Raw genomic sequence first — 16,933 nt, forward strand, 5'->3', positions numbered from 1 at the left:
TCCTTTGGAAAGTGAGGCATCTGTACTGCTGTACTAAAGGCTACACAAGCACTATTCTCGCTGCAGTTATCTCCTCTTCCTCCTCATCACTACTGTTGTCTGCTTTATTGCCAGGCAGAGAGAGGATCAGCAAGCAGGCTGTGGTATCTATTGCTCTTGAGTTTTTCCTGCAAAGCACATTTGGAGATTCAGGTGATTTTATATTCCCATATCCACCTTGTGGGGCCAAAAGCAGCTGGGATAAAATTTTGATTAGGGAAACGTAGGGCAGGGGGAGTTAAACACCCATTCTACCAATGTGGGGCTTCAATTAAATTAGCAGCACCCCACAGCTACAATTCAAAAAGCAACAGGGGGCAATATCCAATGCACTCATTCCTTTAGCAGGAAGATTTGTACTTGTGCAACATAACTACCTACCCACTTACTGCCCTGTGCACCCCACCCCAAATTTGCTCTGGAGGGCTGCGGGGGGGGGGGAATACAGAATATATTAATAAATCTTTGTGCTTGCAGAAGGAGGTAGCTAGTGCTACAATGGCTATAAGACAGGAGCTCCAGTCACAGCATTGGAGTAGCCAAAAGGGGGCAGGGAGGGGCAGCTGCCCCCAATCAATAAAAATCAATAAAAATACATAGCAAACTGAGGCTCTGCCCCCCTAACAAAAGACCTGCTCCCCCTAACAAAAATCCTCGCTATACCCATGAGTCACAGGTCATTTTAACATGTAACTTTGTTCTCACAACCCTTTGAGGTTGCCTAGGCTGAGGGAGAGCCACTTGCCCAAAGTCTCCAAGTTTGGTATAAAGCTTGAGCAGGGATTCAAAGCACATCCAAACCACAGTGCTCTAGCCACTACATCACATTATATAATTTGTAAAGTATTCCTGAAATAAATTAAGCTGAAGTCACATTGCATTTTGAAGTGTTTTTTATCATTTGACAGTCTTCCCCTGCTTCAATTAGTACATTACAACCACTCAAAAGTTATTTTTTCCCCAATTTTAAATGCCTCTCTCCCATTCTAGCTATTGCAGGAGTTGACACTCCCCGACTTGCCTGCTTTGGATAGTGGCCCACATTGCCCTGTGACTAGACACAGACACAATAACAGCACAGTGTGGCTGGTGAGAATGTGAAATTTCCCCCCTCCTCTTTCTGCACTCTTCCCATCTCAGTAGGATTTTGTTTGCCACCACCCTCTTCCCTCCAGTCTAGAGAAACTGACAAAGTTAGAGAAAATGTCTTCTCATTTTGACCATCTGTGACTCTCCCTTTGCCAATGTTGTACCATCCAGGACTATGTCTCCCATCAGCCCCAGCCAGCATTGCCAACAGTTAGGGATGCTGAAAGTTCATAGCACCAGATGGGCGAAGGCTAATGTAACTTATCAGTGGAACTGGCAGGTTCAAGGGGAAACCTTGTCAATTTAGAGTGCAATCCTATAGATGCAGAACCAAGTTCCCTTGTTTTCCATGGGTATAGGACTGAAGCCATAATATGCCTGTGTCTTTCCTTGAAAAAAGATGGATATGTGAACATCATCAACCACTAAGTAGACCTTGCCAATTTCACTGGAGTCCAGCAAGGGTCGATGATGCCATTGATGCTCGCAGTTGTGCAAAAGGAGGGGGAAGTAGGAAAGAGAGCCATGCCACACACCTATCCTGCCTAGTCATGTTATATGGGATCAGTTTCAATCTGTTACCTCCGAGGATGTGGACAGGCTGCTTGGACGAGTGAAACCAACCACCTGTCTTCTTGATCCTTGTCCATCCTGGCTAATAAAAGCAAGCCGGGAAGGGCTGGGTGATGGGCTCTGTGGGGTGGTGAATGCTTCCCTTTGTGAGGGAGCCTTCCCAGACCTGCTGAAAGAGGCAGTCATTAAACCGCTTCTTAAAAAAAATCTTTAGACCCAGCCAGTATGGCCAACTATCGCCCAGTCTCAAATCTTCCATTCTTGGGCAAGGTGATTGAGTGGGTGGTTGCTGAACAACTCCAAGCACGCCTGGAGGACGCGGACCATTTGGATCCCTTCCAATTGGGATTCAGGCCTCACCATGAGACTGAAACTGCCTTGGTCGCGCTGGTTGATGATCTCCGGCGGGCTAGGGACAAAGGTGAGAGCTGTTTCCTAGTTCTGCTGGATCTCTCAGCAGCCTTTGACACCATCGACCATAACATCCTTCTGGACCGTCTAGAGGGGCTGGGAGCTGGGGGCACTGTTATACAGTGGTTCTGCTCCTTTCTCCTGGGCCGTGTCCAGAAAGTGGTGTTGGGGTATGAGGGTTCAGACCTCTGGGCTCTCACTTGTGGGGTGCCTCAGGGTTCCGTCCTCTCCCCCATGCTTTTTCATATCTATATGAAGCCGCTGGGAGAGATCATCAGGGGGTTTGGACTGGGTGTCCATCAATATGCAGATGATACCCAGCTCTACCTCTCTTTCAAATCAAAACCAGTGAAGGCAGTGAAGGTCCTGTATGAGTGCCTGGAGGTGGTTGGAGGATGGATGGCGGCTAACAGATTGAGGTTGAATCCTGACAAGACAGAAGTACTGTTTTGGGGGGACGGAGCAGGCAGGTGTGGGGGACTCCCTGGTCCTGAATGGGGTAACTGTGCCCCTGAAGGATCTGGTGCACAGCCTGGGAGTCATTTTGGACTCACAGCTGTCCATGGAGGCGCAGGTTAATTCTATGTCCAGGGCAGCTGTCTACCAGCTCCACCTGGTACGCAGGCTGAGACCCTACTTGCCTGCAGACTGTCTTGCCAGAGTGGGGCATGCTCTAGTTATCTCCCACTTGGACTACTGCAATGTGCTCTACGTGGGGCTACCTTTGAAGGTGACCCGGAAACTGCAATTAATCTAGAATGCGGCAGCTAGACTGGTGACTGGGAGTGGCCGCCGGGACCACATAACACCGGTCCTGAGAGATCTGCATTGGCTCCCAGTACGTTTCCAAGCACAATTCAAAGTGTTGGTGCTGACCTTTAAAGCCCTAAACGGCCTCGGTCCTGTATACCTGAAGGAGCGTCTCCACCCCCATCGTTCAGCCCGGACACTGAGATCCAGCACCGAGGGCCTTCTGGCGGTTCCCTCATTGCGAGAAGTGAGGTTACAGGGAACCAGACAGAGGGCCTTCTCGGTAGTAGCACCTGCCCTGTGGAATGCCCTCCCTTCAAATGTGAAGGAAATAAGCAGCTATCTTCTCTTTAAAAGACATCTGAAGGCAGCCCTGTTTAGGGAAGTTTTTAATACTTGATGCTGTATTGTTTTTAACACTTGATTGGGAGCCACCCAGAGTGGCTGGGGAAACTCAGCCAGATGGACAGGGTATAAATAATAATAAATTATTATTATTATTATTATTATTATTATTATTATTATTATTATTAATCTCTTTGGAGAGATGCAGGAAGTTTGAAATGCGATTTGAAACCCACCTTCCTGTATGGCTGTAAATTGATTAAAAAACCTGATACCGGCACATTTAAAAATGTATTTTTGACTTTCATACAGTGCGAGCAAGATTCAAAAGTGCTTTAAGCAGCATTTGTGAAATTGCTTTTCGTATTATGGACTTCACTAAGTCTTTGTCCTAAACAAGGGAGCTGTTGCCTGACACATTGTGAGGAAAATGAGCCTTTGTGCGTAGCTTGTGGTGTGGCATGGGTTCTCTACTCTGTGGAGTGCAAATGCAAGATTCTTACACCAGAGACAAAGGTGTGATGGAATAAATGCATTCTTTCATTGCTCAAACTAAAAGGCTGCTGTATTTGAACTGGAAACATTACTGAGTTGCTGGCAGGTGAGAGAGGATTTGGCCACTAGTTCTCAGCAGGTCTGGGCAAGGTTGGAGAATGCAGTTGCTTATCTCCCCTCACCCATAAACATTCCTTCCTAGTCATTCATCTGTTTGCCAGATAAAGCCCAGCCATTTGAATCACACAGAGAGCAGGAATGGACAAGAATGACAGATGCAGATGATCAGCCCTCCAATTCCATCCTAGATGTCCCACCTGCTGACAAAGCACTGGGAGGTGGGGAAGGTGTTTGTCCTGTTGCTGGGCTGACCCCAGGGAAGGAGAGGCTGATCATTTGCAAGAAATGCAGATAGTATTACTGGGGAATGTGCAAGCCTTTAGGTTTATAAAATCCTTCACTTAAGGTAGCCCAGTAAAAGACAGAAGGCTTCCTACTTTGCCTTCCCTGCAATCTCCTTCCCCCTTCCTCTCTGAGGGCTGCTTTGCTTATTGTGATTTTAATTGGTACATGTTTTAGACCTTTGTTGTGTACCTGCTAAAACTGTAGCAATTAAGAGCATACAAAACCCTTGGCAGACTGCCCTGGTATATTTCCTTGGAGTTTAAAAAAACTGCATATGGGCATCAGGTATTACAGCTTTAGATGTAGGTAGCTGTGTTGATCAATGGGTGGGAAGAATACCAAAATCACCATAGAAGAATAAATTTATGAGGGCTAACTAAAATGTCACAAAATTGTGAGCAAGCTGGAGATGGTGTATAAGTGTACATCTTAAAGCTGCAACATGTGAAGTACCCTTCCCAGACATTCTTCAGTTGTCTTCAACACAATCCTCTGTCCAGCACCGTGTTAAGGTTGCAAAATTATAACTGTTCTATGCAACACATTAATTTAATGTGTATGAAAATGTCATACTTTGCATGGAATTTCTAGCTATGTAAGATGGAATCCCTGGTTTAGGAACACTTAACCAATCCAAGTCTCTGTTGTTTTTGTTTGATCCAACAACCAGCTCATCATTTCAGGAGGTCTCAGCTACATTTAATTCCCATGGACTTAATTCCCAGCCTTTATTCAAGGTTTCTAATGACACAGGAAAATACTGAGAAGGGCCAGTCTGTAGATTGTGCAACTCCAAAAAGCTGCAGACACAGTTTGATACCCAGAAAGTTGTCACTCTTTCCGTAAGGTGTGACCTCTTTTACTATTATAATCTTTTAGGTACAAGAAGTATGACACTGAGCACAAAGTCACAAGAGCCCAACTAACAACTTGAAGTGGCTAAAATATTTGGTGTAGTGTTGGGTAACCTAAGAAAGGTCCCAATATATTATAGGGAGCCATTGCAAAGGACCAAACCATGTGTGTGCATATTTGTTAATCCATTCTCTAGCCAGCAGAGGTGGATTTGGGGGAGTGCAACTGGTTTGCCCTCACTGGGCACTGAGTCGAGAGGATACCACAGGGTTTGTTGCAACAATGATGAGCAACAGAAGACAAGAGGTGGGGTGGCGGTGGCAAATTTTGGCCTCACACAGGGCACCGCTTAAATTTTAAAGCCCAAAGTCTGCCACTGTAGCCAGTTAGACTACAGTGGTACCTTGGGTTACAGACACTTCAGGTTACAGACTCCACTAACCCAGAAATAGTACCTCAGGTTAAGAACTTTGATTCAGGATGAGAACAGAAATCGTGCGGTGGTGGCAGGGCGGCAGCGGGAGGCCCCATTAGCTAAAGTGGTACTTCAGGTTAAGAACAGTTTCAGGTTAAGAAGGGGCCTCCAGAACGAATTCAGTTCTTAACCCGGGGTACCACTGTATTAAGCAGGGGTGGAGGGTATCTATTTTTATTGTCGCTAAATGGCCTGAGTTGGGATAGTTCTTACTTTCTTGTTCCATTAGGTTTAATTGGATAGGCTATGACTACTTTTAGATAGACCAGGCCCCTTTGATTTCATCAGGTTTTTGCATCAGTGAAAAGTATTTTGGGGTAGCTCAGCAGACTATAACCAAAGTGGCAATAAAGATTGCACAATGCTAGGGATACCTTTGCCCTTAGACTCCAGTCTGCTGTGCACACAAGTTGTTTCGTTGTAAATCCTGAGACTCAGCTTAGTGGCCTGGGGTTCTTTGAATCACTTATGAAATGTTCCTGGTTAGAAAGACTCAGGTTGCAGAGGTCACAGAGGTAGATCTGCTCTGCTTTTGTCCTAATCTTAATTTTATATGTCCAATGCCTTGCTTTCAAGAATGGGCAGAAGAAGGTGATGCTATAAATGAGGTCAGTTTTTAAGTGCAGGGTGAAAAGAAGTTTATCAGGTAGACATTTCAGGGGGATTCTCTGCTAATGGTAACATGTTGTAAGTAACTGAAAGAAGACAAAGGAGCCCACTTTATCCCCTTCCCTTCCATGTGGAGGGACCATGGCACAGTGGTACAACATATATAGTATTTTGCTTGCAGGAGGTCCCAGTTTCAGTCTGTGACATCTTCCATTTAGAGGATCCCAGATCTGCAGCTGGTACAGATATCTGCAGGAAGACTTTGGAGAACTGCTGCCTTTCAGAGGAGGCAGTACTGGTCTAGAAGGGCTGGTGGTTGGATTCAGTATGATGCCCCTTCATACGTTCATACCTGCCTCCTCAGATACGCCCATGAAGGGCGGAGGACGGCACAGACAATAGGATTCTGCATGAACAGAATGATAATGGAATGAGATGTGAGTTTGTTTTCCCATCCTTTCAAGTTTGCCTGGTCAGTCATTTCTCTGCTAGAGGTGGGGTTGTATAGCAGAGGCTGTCAGCAACATTCTGCATGTGCAGAAATTGCATAGCCGATTTCCGATACCCCAGCTCAGCTCTGCTCCAGATACTGGAAGCTGAACTCATCCTATAAATATGCACGTATTGCAAAAGCCGAATGTGGCCAGACGTTGTGTTTCACCTCTGTGACCGAAGGCAGCAGGTACTGTGTTTGAAACATTTGGCTCTTTAATGTCACACAGTTGTTCCATTAAGAGGGTGCCTTTGTTTATGCTCTGCCCTCTTTTGTATGGCAGGATGTGGGTGGGTAGTGAGCCAGGCCCGGAGATATCTCTTAATGACTCAGAACAATGACCCTCTGAGTATAAACTGGTCGGGCCAGTCCATGGCTGGGTTGTTGTGTGAGAGTTCAAAGGCCCAATTACATGTTAAAAGGAAATACAACCTGGCTACAAAACTTGTCTCCATGCCTTCCAGGGATAACGGCCAGGGATTCCAACAGTTTTAAAACACAGCATGGCAGTTTAATTCCTGGCTCCTCTGGAGTTCAGGCTGGTTAGTTGGGCTTGGAGAGAAAAATAATGTTCTCAAATAACTCTAGCAAAAGTAACGAGTTGTTCTTATAAGCTGAGAAATCACAGACTTGGGGATCTACAATAGGATATTACTCAGAGGGACAGTTGCACACAGTGGCAAGGTTATGTCTACAATGCTGAGATAGGGGTGGGAAATGAAGTGTGGTGGTGTGGTGGTTAAAGTGTTGGACTACAACCTGGGAGACTAGGGTTCAAATCCCTACTCAGCCATGAAGCTCACCGGGTGACCTTGGGCCAATCACTGCTTCTCGGCTTAACCTACCTTACAGGGTTGTTGTAGGGATTAAATGAAGCATAGAAGAACAATGTACACCACCTTGAGCTTCTTAGAGAAAAAGGTGGGATATAAGTGCAATAAATAAATAAATAAGTGACACGCAGCCTAGACTTTGGGTACAGAACTACAAGTCACCATGGGCCATAAATGCAGATAAGACAACTCTACTTCTGCATCTCTACAGTGCAAACCCACATGCCAGCCATTGACAGGTAAGAGTGGCACATGCAACAATTTGGATTTAATAGTGAAAATGCCAAAGAGGACTGCATTGTCACTGTGGCCTTCTGATAACAGCATCCTGCCCACAGCAACGAAGTTCCAGAGTGGCTGAACAAAAAAACTTCTAAGACAGCAAGTAATAGCCTTCCTTAGGTGTTAAATGTTTGCTCACTGAAATCCAGACACCTGAAGATTTGAGTTCCACAGTCAGAAATGTGGCAGAATTTCAAATATAGTTGATGGAGGCAGCTTGAGGTAATATGGGACACAGGTAAACAAGATGGAAAGTATCCCACATACACTTCTTTACAATGAAGATTTCTTCAAACGATCAGATTTCACTGTCAGTCCCATCATTGCATCAATTACATACTCAATAAACAGAGCAGCAAGGATCACTGCTCTTACTAAAATTTGCCTGGCAACAGGAGAGACTGAATCCTCCCTGTCCCTCCATTGGCTGAGAAGGTTATAATATCCCTGGTCTGTTCCTCCAGCTGCTGTGCTCCAGGTGACAGCAGTGGCATCCCAGAGGCCTCATGCTGAGTGAACCTTGCCCCCCACCCCAAGCAAGGCAGAGAGCTTAAAAGCTCTTTCCATACCGGAAATACCTTGCTTGCATTGAACTTGCAGGATTTAAACAAGCAAGCCTTCAACCTTGTAGTTGTATGGTTAAAATTGCGCAAGTTAAAAGTGTGTAAGATGCAATCCTCCTGTACTACGTAGCATTCATGTAGTGCTATCTCTATAGTTCTTACAACAACCTTCTGAGGAGCCCTAGTATCATTTTCTAAGGAGCTGCAGATGAGTGGCTGAGGTTGGGAGACTGGTGTTTTGCACAACACTTTTAAAAGTGTTTGTGGAGGGATTTGATGAGAAGACCTTCCATGTATATGTTTTGATCAGATGCTCCAGTGATAGCAATTGTGCAAGACTGACTAAGCTAAACTTTTGGTTTATAGAGCATAGCATCGTGACAGCACAGGAAATCCTGTGATGCGACAGTGGTTCAACTAGCAATGGTACCAAGTAGAAAATAAAATGATAATTGCCTTGATATATGATTATGAGATTATAGTGTGTATTGGCTGACCAGTAAAGTCACACATCCCAGAGATAATGGACACTATCCTACATGAACAAAGTAGAAAAAGAGATAAGCTGACCACAGGATGTCTTGCTAGGACTATGCCACCAGTGCCAGGAACTTGAATAGCACCTGCTGTTCTGATGCATGCTTGTATAAAAATCCCTTTGCTTGTAGTTGGTTTGGGTTTTGTGTAAATGAAATGGGTTCATGCATTTTCAATGGCATTGTGCATGAAAAATTAATATGTATTTGCTTAATACGCACAGTTGAGTTGGACCTATGTTTTTGTCATTGATAACTTCATGTATTGTTCAAAACATGGGGGTGTGGTTTATAACTTTACATGTGAATGATATGTGGTTCAGAACATGCAATTGAATATATATTATTACAGTGTGTGCTTATGGAAGCTTCCATATGTGAATGTGTGCTCTTTGCAAGGGTGTGCATTTGTCGCCTGGTGCATCACTGTAAGCCTTGCTATCTGTGTAGAGTATCAGTGGCCCTGGGGGCCTAAGTGATGTGCAGTGTCCTCAATTTCATGGTAGGTTACTGCCAGGAAAGCTAGGAGAAGTCAGATAGTGGAGAAGGAGAACTTTCCTTTGGTATGAGCTTTTCCTTCGCTGTCGCCTTCAGAAATATTGAGAAGCAGTTGGGACGCTTCATAAAACAGGAAGGGGCACTCTGTTCTGAGGTTTCCACAGTGATTGGTCATCATTAGCTGGTGGACTCTCCACTGGAAGTTTTTAAGCAGAGGTTGGATGGCCGTCTGCCATGGATGCTTTAGTTGACATTCCTGCTTTGCAGGGGGTTGGACTAGATGGCCCTCAGGGTCCCTTCCAACTCTACAAGCTAATGATTCTAGAGTGCTCCCATCTGCCCACCAGCTGTTCTGAATGGCAGCAGAGGAGAAGAAAACCTCTGCTCTTCAGATCAACTAAAAGTAGAGGGTGCAGAAGTTGGTGACAACCTAGAAAGAGATCAACAGGAAGAGAAAGTCAGAGAGGGAGAGCTGTGATTAAGGAGGCATGATCACCTGACAAAGTGAAAAGGCCCCACTGATGCTGTGGCATTGCTTTTTGTAATTATTTTCACTGCCACAGTCATACCACAGACAAATGTGGAATGGGTCAGGGTATGGTGTGTGTGTGTGTGTGTGTGTGTGAGAGAGAGAGAGAGAGAGAGAGAGGAGAGAGAGAGAGAAGGCCTGGGAATTCTAATAGCAATTTGGAAAACTGGTATGTGTTCCTATGACCATTTCAAAGCAACCTATACATTCAAATGGCCATTATCAGTCATTCAAAGGTATGTATATTTTAAAAATTATTTCAATGTAGGCATATGAGTGAAGTGGAGGTTCATTGTTCTGTTTCTATATATCTTTTCTGAATATAGCAACTCTGGCTTATGCTGCCTGCTCGCTGCCCACACACTACTCTTCATGACTGCATGACAGAGGAGTCCAACGGTCAAGGCTGATTTTAACCATTTACAGCCAAATGTCACTGGCTGCATCAGTACACAGCTCCTGGGTTAAAACCACCTTAAATTGGTAAAGAGCATTTGGGCTATAAGAGGCCTCTCTCCCTCAGCTTCTCAACCATACAGTCATTGACAGCTGCTTGTGCTGTGTGAGGGGTTTCATGGAGTTTTCCTGGGACAAGGATTTAATTGGTGCTTGTAACAGAAAATCATGGCAGTTGAGGAGAAGCTGTGGCAACTGCATGTTAAATAAAGAATTCTACACTGTATTTCCTTGTGATTTTCACACCTTTAACTTCAGCTGTGTGATATAATATTCACTGTCAGCAGAGTAGGAGGTTACCAGGAGTACATGAAAGACTTCCTGAAAGAGCCTTCATATATCACTTTCCCAACAATTTGTGTTAACGCCTAGGACTTGCCAATCAGAAGGTCGGCAGTTCGAATCCCGGTGACAGGGTGAGCTCCCGTTGCTTGGTCCCGGCTCCTGCCAACCTAGCAGTTCGAAAGCACATCAAAGTGCAAGTAGATAAATAGGTACCGCTCTGGCGGGAAGGTAAACGGCATTTCCGTGCGCTGCTCTGGTTCACCAGAAGCGGCTTAGTCATGCTGGCCACATGACTCGGAAGCTGCCCGCTGGCTCCCTCGGCCAATAAAGCGAGATGATCGCCACAACCCCAGAGTCGGCCACGACTGGACCTTTTTCACATTAAATTCACATTTCCAACCAGATTCCTTCCATACTTTAATTAAAAACTACACAAGGTACAGCAGCAGTTATACTTTATAGACACTAACAAAGTAAACAGCACAACTATGGAACTACAAGTAAAATTGGAAAGACAGAAAAATTCTTGCTATCTAGAGAACACACTAATTAAATCTTTTCCTCCACTCAGAAGTAGTGACTCGGGAGAGAATGGGTTGGTTGGAGTTAAAGAGCAAACCTTAATTTATGGACAGGTCAGCTCTAGTAGGCTGAGCCTTGGAATTTGTGCAGAATAAGCGTGCACAGAGTGCACTTCCTCCATCAAACAACTGCAGCCTGTCACAGTTAGAATTAAAGAGCAAGGATTTCAGGGCAGTTGGCACCTCATTTTTTTAGAGGACTGGGAATAAATTATATATGTTAATCGGCTTGTTAATACCAGTATATATATATTTACTATCTATGTTTGTTTCTTGTGAATGATTCCCTGCCCCACTAAAGGTGTTTGTTCAGTCAGTATTGCTGAGATGATTGGCAATAACTTAATCTGCTACTGTAAAATGTGTGCCTATGTAAACATATGTTTAAATTCTAATTATCTCTGACTGTAATTTTTGCATCCCATTGCCATTCAACTCTCACCTTACAATTTTCTCCTTCCTTACATGCCAAATATGATTTCACTTCAGGCATCTGATGAAGTAGGCTTGAATCCACAAAGGTTTATGCCGTAATATACTTGTTAATTTTTAAAGTGCCAAAATACTTTTTCTTTCTTTCTTAAAATTGCCTGATGCCTCTTTTTGGGCTGTAACTAAAATGACCTAAATGAAGTGAAAGGAACCTCAACCCACCCCCCATTCCTCACAAGGCAAGGCAACCCTTCTGTTGATCCCATCTCTTGCCTCCCTCCCCCAGCAATGGGGGGGGGGGGACGGAATTCCCTCAGCAACAAACAACACTTTCCGGCCTCTCCTTTCCTCGGATCTAACACTCCCTCCTGCTGGATGCTATTCCCTCCTTGAGTTCTCCACCCACCCACTTTCTGTGCATTCCTTCAGTCTCTTGAGATGGGGGTGTGGAACAGTCTTCAGTGGCCCCCAATCTCCCACACATAATAAGGGCTGCAATCTCCACATCCACACTAGGTCTGCTGTGCTAAGACAGGATTTTTGTGTCCTCCAAAGTGACCACAGATTGCTCAAGAAAGAAGAAAGGAAGGAGAGAGGCAACGAGTTGAGCTCAGCCACAGCCTCCATCTTTCACAAAAACTTGAACTTTGGGGCCTGCCCAGTAAGGAAGTTTCTAACAAAGGCGCAGGGGAGAGGGTGAAAACTGAACTCTATAGCTATAGTCCAGGGGCTATAGAGGTGCATTTGGAATTTTAAGGAAGTGTCACTGATGCCAAACAAGAAATGGCTTCTGTTGGGATATGGCACAGGCTGAGCCAATGCAAACAGGAACTGGGCAGAAAGAATACAGCCCCTTACAGTAGATTTTTGAGGGGCAACATAGGAGGTACTGGAAAGTACACTGGAACTCACAGGTGCTGCATTAGTGATCCATCACCAGTGTAGACTGATAAGCAATAGTTGGAGGAACAGACCAGTGATGTCATAATCATATTGGCTAAATCAGAGGGTATTTTCATTCTTTCTCTGGGATTACAGTTGTAAAGTACTTTGATGGAAACTATTGTAGATAGCATCCCCACCCCACCCCGCAATGGTATTGACTGAATGATTTTTGACACACTGAAATTTCGAGAGAGGGAAATTCTCATTCCTGTTACTACATAATTCTGATTCTGATTTTCAGTGGGAAATTCAGTTTTCCAGAATTCATATCTCTGGGTAGTTACATGTGTAATTGTTTAGTCCAACCATAAGATTGGGTTGAAAGGGGAATTCAGCTAAAAAATGAATATTTTTGTTTTTTGTTTTCCAGCTTTCCTTTGCCAAGATTAAAAATAAGTAAATAGACATATGATCAAAGTGAAATTGAGATTCTTGACTGCTTTGCCTCCAGGGCTGAGTAAACCTGCAAAGTTGTGTGACAGTTTTTCACCTACTGGGCCCATTAGAAGTCTGATTTTCCCAACTTCTTTAGTGTGAGGATAAGAGTAAGACTGCAAGTCAAGCTGAGGAGGCCTTTTAAGCAAATTTGACTCTCCATGCTTCCATGGGCAGTTAAATAACCCCTCCCATAGTGACTCAGGGCAAAAGCACCCAAGCCCTTTCCCTTCAAAGTGCAGCTGCAATGGCCAGAGCATAGTTGGAGCTTAGCACTGAGGGTGCAACCCTCTCATTCATAATGCCCATCCCCCCTGCTCACAGCATAGTTCCTTCTCATCCACCCCTGCTGGCAGTCCTGTATGCTGCTGCCCTACAGTTTGGCACGTCTCACACACAAGGAAACAGAGCTGTAAGATGAGCTAAGTCCAATTCCAGGGACTGGGATTTTGGTGCCACTGAGTCAGTCGAGAGGCGTGCAGTAGACCTGTAGAGAGAAGAGAGCAGCTAAAAATACCCTAGAGCCAACAACACACAAGGAGACGTGCAGAAAACACAGCAAGACAAGGGCAGGGAAAGACGCTGCCATTCGGTCAGCTCAACTTCAGCTGTTTCCACCAGAAACCAATCCTGGTTTGCTGCTCCAATACAGCGGCCTACTATTTTGCCCCTCTGCCAAAGCCAAATGCGTATAATCCCCTGCCTCACAACCACAATTACCGGCTGGCTTTCTGACTATGGCGTGGCCATTCTGCCCAGTGCCTAGGTGGTAAGCCAGGGTTAGCTCTAACATTAGGGAGAGAGAGGAATCTGCCTTAGGCAGCTCATTTTGGGGGGTTGGGAAAAGGCAGAAAGTAGTTATTTATTTAATTTTGATATTTAGTGATTACTTACTGCTAAGTAGACAAGACGATTTTGTCAGATTTTCTGTCTTAGCTGCCAAAATATCTTGACTAGCCCTGGGTACTGTATGCATCTTGTTGGTGTTGCGATGTGCTGCTAAACTTCAAGAAGCAAAACGTCCTGGGTCTGCACTGCCATCATTACCAGACACAGACATATGCCTTATAGATTACATTTTGCCCTTTTCAGTCATTGCTGCCTGATACCCACCAGCTCAATGTATGCTTTGCTGCCAAGCCACCTGTTTCAATGTTATGGTATCTCAAAATACTAAGCTTTTCTTTGTTTTAAAAAGGTTTTAAAAAGAAGAGGATAATATGCAAAATCTAATTTATAGATTTAGGGCACATTTAGAAGTAATTGCTGTGTCTAAATAGAAATACATCTCATTCACCATTGTGAGGAACACTGACCGTGACCAAGTGACCTGTTTGCCTGTTCAGTTTGCCATCCAGGTGCTAAGTGTGTAACTTCAAGCCCCCTCCTGCTCATTTTGCCTGCTTAGGGTTCTGTATACCTTTAAACTGGATATGGACTGGTAGCACTTCAGTTAGAAGACTCTTTCAAATAGAAGTCTATTTTCTATGAAGCAGGACATGTGACTACCCTAATGTTTGTTTGAGAACCATCTTATGGAGCTCTGAGACATAGGCCATCTTTTAAAGGAGGAAAAATTTGGTGGTGGTGGTGGGGGGGGAAATCAATGATTGCCTATGCCAGCCAGATGTAGATAGTCAGGCATCATGAGTCTCAATCCTTGGTTTCTGGAAATTGGGGACCAGATCACTATATCACCACCCTGATAACTGCAGAGCCTTTAACCAAAACTTACTGACTGTTCTGCTGTGTCTGGAAAAACCAAGCAGCCTATAAGCTTCAGTAGCTGACCGCTCTTCCTTGTACAGCTTAAACTTTTCAGTCTGAGCACTTTGGTGTGAGACCTTGATCTGAGACATTATACCGAGTATACCAGATTTCTCTGACCTACCTCCCTTGATCCCTCAGTGTCTGTTCCACAGCCCCTTGCTCTCCCTCTGTATTGCAAACCTGGCTTGGACCACTTCTTTGACTCCTGTTCTGAATTCCCAGTCCCAGACTTTGGATCATCCAATACTCTAGAGCCTGTGTTCACACAGATATGCTTCCAGTCAATATGGAAGGTTCTAGGCCAACGCCTGACCCTGAAGAAACCAAGGCTGCTTCAGCTCTTGAGTACTTGTGGTTCCTGACAAACTTACTGCTCCCACCCCCCTTTTCCATTCTACTCAGCTAGGTGCAGCCTGGGAAAGCAGGGAGTGTTTGCTCAGCTGCTGGCTGAGGAGGAGCGATGGTCTCTGTGGGGAAATAATACAGCACTGTAGAAACAGGTGGCTGCGAGACACTGTCCCTACTCCATGGGCAACAGCACTGAAGGTCTTAACCCATTGTGAGGGATGCCGACTTTTTTCCTGGGAGCATTTTGCCATTTACATAAGCATGACTGGAAGTATCTGGGCCCACTGCAGGTGGAGGCAGCTTTGTTCATCACTGCTTATCTACTTTGGGAAAAGGTACATTTCTGTGGGTTGTATCCAAATTCTACTCAGAGAAGACCCATGGAAATCAATGGATGTGACTAACTTAGGTCCATTACTTTTAATAGGTCTACTCTCAGTATAACTTAGTTGGGGACAACCCTGATTTCTTACTCAACTGTTCAAAGGCAGTTGAACCGTGCCATTTCACCCATCCTCCTGCATCTCTACTTATTCTTCTAGAGCAAGATCATTGTTATTGTGCCGGCAACAATGGCTACTACAGGCAGCACCATCCCTTTTTCCGTTGGTGTGAGAAACGGTACCACAGATAGCTTAGCCAGCCAGTTCCCCCAGTTATAGAGATCCAGGCAGTGTACTCTTAGATCTTGCTCTCAGGAAGGGTGTAGGCAGGGAAATCAACTGCTGGGGTCCTTTATTTACAGCAATGTCAGTTAGGCTTTCTTACTCCTGCTGCAATGGGATTGGCCTCAAAATGGCAAGTTTAATGCCTGGAAAATCCCAGAGTCAGCACTGAGAAAGGGCAAATCCAAGCATACTGCATTCCTCAGGCCGTGGGCCGGAGGTAGCAAGAGTCGGGCCTGTGCCTGCATGTAAAGTAGAGGACAATGGCAGCATTGACTAGGGGGCATCTTAAGAATGTGCTTAAGATCCTCATGTTGCACCCACATAGATAAACATACTCTGCAGTTCCTATAGACCCCTAGCGCTCTGGCTCCTGGGCATCTTGACCTTCCACCCACTTCATTTGCTCCAGGGGCTCCTGCCAGCTCCCAGTCCCATTCAGCTCTCCCCACCCCACTTTCCTTGTGAAGGTCATCTCAGCTTCTGCACTCCAGGATCCTTCAACTTCTTTCCTCACCCATTTGTGGATTATATCGCCCTAGTGACAACACACTCTGACCAACTCTGTGAAATAAGATGTTCATGGATCTGCAGGGAGGCGAAACTGGTGTGCCAGTCAAAGTATCACTTCACATATAGAATTGTCATGTTGTTGTTGTAAACTGGGAGGGGGAGCCCAACTGGGAGAGGGAGCCAATGCCACTGAAGACAGAGTCAAGATTCAAGATGACCTTAACAGATTGGAGAACTGGGTTAAAACTAACAAACTGAATTTCAATAGGGACAAATATAAGGTTCTAGACTTAGGCAGGAAGAACCAGCCATACAAACGTAAGTTGGAAGACACCTGACTTACCAGTAGTAAATGTGAAAAGGGTCTAAGGGTCTTAGACCACAAGTTTAACACGAGTAAACAGTGTGATGCAGCAACAAAAAAGATCATGCTACTCTAGGCTAAATCAACAAAAGTATAGCGTCTAGATCACAATTTAAGAAGGATATTTACAAGCAGAAATATGTGCGGAGAAGGGCAACCAAGATGGTCAAGGGCCTGGAAACCAAGCCTAATGAGGAACAGTTGAGGGAGTTGGGTATGCCTGGTAAAGAGGAGACTGAGAGGGGATATGATAGCAATCTTCCAATATCTATCTGAGCCTTCATAATAGGTTGCATTATCTAAATTAGTGGTGCCTTGGATGATAGTCAGGGGTGCTACGGGCAACACTGGCTTCTGTC

General features: G+C 44.9%; 1 protein-coding gene and 1 long non-coding RNA gene across 2 annotated transcripts in view; one reads left to right on the forward strand and one right to left on the reverse strand.

The window, feature by feature from the left end:
• CDC25C (cell division cycle 25C) overlaps window positions 1-16,933 on the reverse strand; it is a 391,961-nt gene that overhangs the window by 242,745 nt on the left and 132,283 nt on the right. The window lies entirely within an intron of this gene.
• On the forward strand, window positions 112-10,629 carry LOC308466580. Its single transcript, XR_013980905.1, has 3 exons — window positions 112-192; window positions 4,778-4,954; window positions 7,584-10,629. It is a non-coding gene; the product is annotated as an uncharacterized lncRNA (long non-coding RNA).

Source organism: Podarcis pityusensis (assembly GCF_964106645.2).
Source record: "Podarcis pityusensis genome assembly, chromosome: 2".
Taxonomy (NCBI): domain Eukaryota; kingdom Metazoa; phylum Chordata; class Lepidosauria; order Squamata; family Lacertidae; genus Podarcis; species Podarcis pityusensis.